This window comes from Montipora capricornis, chromosome 6, assembly GCF_036669925.1.
Source record: "Montipora capricornis isolate CH-2021 chromosome 6, ASM3666992v2, whole genome shotgun sequence".
NCBI lineage: Eukaryota > Metazoa > Cnidaria > Anthozoa > Scleractinia > Acroporidae > Montipora > Montipora capricornis.
In genome coordinates, this window is record NC_090888.1 from 16,966,490 (window position 1) to 16,968,989 (window position 2,500).

The 2,500-nt window shown below is 39.9% G+C and overlaps 1 protein-coding gene across 4 annotated transcripts in view; it reads right to left on the reverse strand.

Annotated features, from left to right (window-relative positions):
- Positions 1–864: 864 nt before the first annotated feature.
- The window catches only part of LOC138051625 (uncharacterized), a 35,553-nt gene continuing 33,917 nt past the window's right edge, over positions 865–2,500 (reverse strand). For all 4 annotated transcript variants that reach the window (XM_068897862.1, XM_068897861.1, XM_068897859.1 and 1 more), the window contains one exon: positions 865–2,500. This exon is cut by the window's right edge and continues 831 nt beyond it. The gene's annotated coding sequence lies outside the window, so the exon portion shown is untranslated.

Genomic DNA, 2,500 nt, shown 5'->3' on the forward strand with positions numbered 1-2,500 from the left:
ACAACCTGCGAAAACAAAGGTGTAGCAATATTTAACAATCAGAAGTCGGGTCATAAAGACCACCTGATTCCTTCAACTGACAAGCTATCTTCACTCTAGAATCAAACGCCTAAGGCGCACACTAATATTTTCTAGCTCATGACAAAAGATTGCTAAAGGCCAAGATATTCTAGTATTGCAAAGAACCGGCCCAGAGAGCTTTTTTTTCCCATAATTAACATGCTGGGGCCCGTTTGTCGAAAGTCCAGAAGCTTTTCTAGCACGTTTCGGCTGCCATTAATCAGCCTATAACAAAAACAAAGACGTATTATGGTATGCCGAAAACTAAGGTTGTTTTTTTTCTCCTGGTATAAGGACCATTTAACAGACTACAATTGTAGCTTTTCCAAGTAAACACAAGGTCATTTCACAATTGGTATTTCCGTATATTCCAGAAACAGGAACCCTACCTACAGACAGGACTTTAATCAAGCAAGGGAAAGGTTCCTGAGAGGGAAAATTTGTAACCACCGTGCATTCCCATTTACCAAGACATTCGATAAAAATCCTCGGAAACCCAGAGGTACATAGTCGGTGTAAGGGGCGAGTTTTAACAAAGCAAACAACAGACGACAAGAAAACTTTGCCTAGTTTTCTTTTTCACTCTTCAAAAAGTTCCCCTTGCCCTAACAACCTGACCGTGGGTTTCCGAGGATGAAATTTTCGGTACCTTACGGTAAATGACGGTATGAACCTTGAAATCGGGTAGAGAGAGGTTTCTATGGTAATCTTCAGGTAAGAGAACATCAGGGCTCTCTTAAACTCATTTCCCCCGATAAGCAGAATAAACTAATCAGTCTCTTGTTAAACTGATTTAATTCGTAAACAAAACACACTATTTACACAAATCTAAGTAATCGAGAAACTTCGTTGACAAAAACCTTTGAAAACTTAAAACTGCATATAAAAAAGGATACCAAAAAAAGCTAGTGTTTGGTTGAACGTTATAAAAACGCAGGCACGTATGTATATATATCTGACTGAATTTTGAAAAATGTGCCTTCTTAGATTTTTGCCATTGGGGCGGTCTAAAAGCTACTTAGGGAGTAGGGAGGGGGAGGGGGGGGGGGGAACCGTCAAGGTATGAATTTACAATTTCTTCAGGCTCTCTCATCTATGATCTAGCTGTTTTAGAGAGTTGGGTTTTGACTTCGTTAATCATAGTCAGTGTATATATGACAGGGCATTGCAGAAATCGAATGCCTACAACCATAAAATGACCCAGAATCCAGTCTTTCATATGGGACTTAAGTGCAATAAAAATATATTATTTTGACCCTTAAGGTCCCAAGGGGTCCCCCATGCATGGACCAGTAGTAGAGATAGTAGAATCTATAGGTGGCATTTTTGAGGCTGGGGGAGTTAGGGTTTGTTCCTAGCTGGAATCATAGCTGTGAAAAGAAAGAAATTTGTTCTGCTTCTCAGAGTGCTAAGTTATCCCAGCATATTATTAGGTACCTTTTTGTAAATCCAGTCAAATATATATATAATTTAATCACAATATTATTTGTGATACAACAGAATACACAGATAATACATGGATAAACCAAACTAGTAACAATACAGCAAACTAATAGCACGCGCAGAGCACCACGGGTAAGGAAGTATGGTATCCTATCTGTGCGAGAAAATTTGGTTTTAGTCACCGTGCGACCGTACTTCCCTCCATGTATGCCAATGTGACCAGTATCACGTGACCATAAGGCGGGCTCAAGTTCAGAGCTCATCGAGATCAGATGTTATTTAAAGTTGACCGCTGACCTGGTGCTGTGTTTCTATTGGCTCGCAGGCTCAAGCCAGGTTAACTTATTGTACGAATAAATAATCCGGGAGCTCCGCTTTTAGGCTCGGCGAAATCTATTTAGTTAAGCAATAGAGGACGTTTTCCGTGTTTCCATAGCCTCATCTAAACACGACCGGGAGTAAGGAGAATTCGAGACAGATATCCAAACCCGAAAGGCAGCCGAGCGTTTGCATAACTGTCGAGAATTCTCCCAATTCCCCCAAGTGAAAAGAGTCCTCTATTGCTTTTATAAAATATTTCTCAAAGATAATTCGACATATGAAGGAAACTGCTGTTTTTTTTACTTCTTGATCGAAACAGATTTTCTTGATACACGCTCATATTTTCTACCAGCCAATCAAAATGCGCGTCTGACAACACATAACCAATCAAAATTCCTGTGATGTCACAGCCGTGTTTCCATATTCTCATCTGAACACAGCTATTGACCAATGAGAGCGCGCGTAATATCGTAATTATTTCATAAATATTGACAATACAGCATAACCAGCATTCTATACAAAAAGCCCACAGTTATCTGTTGTAAACCCTTTCGAGTCTCGTTAAGTAACTACCCTTAAAGCTTTTGTGTAACTTTGGTCTACAATTATGAAACCAATGCTGACTGCGGGCTCGGAAAAGTTAAATGGCACCATTGTTGAACAGCAGGGCTGAAAA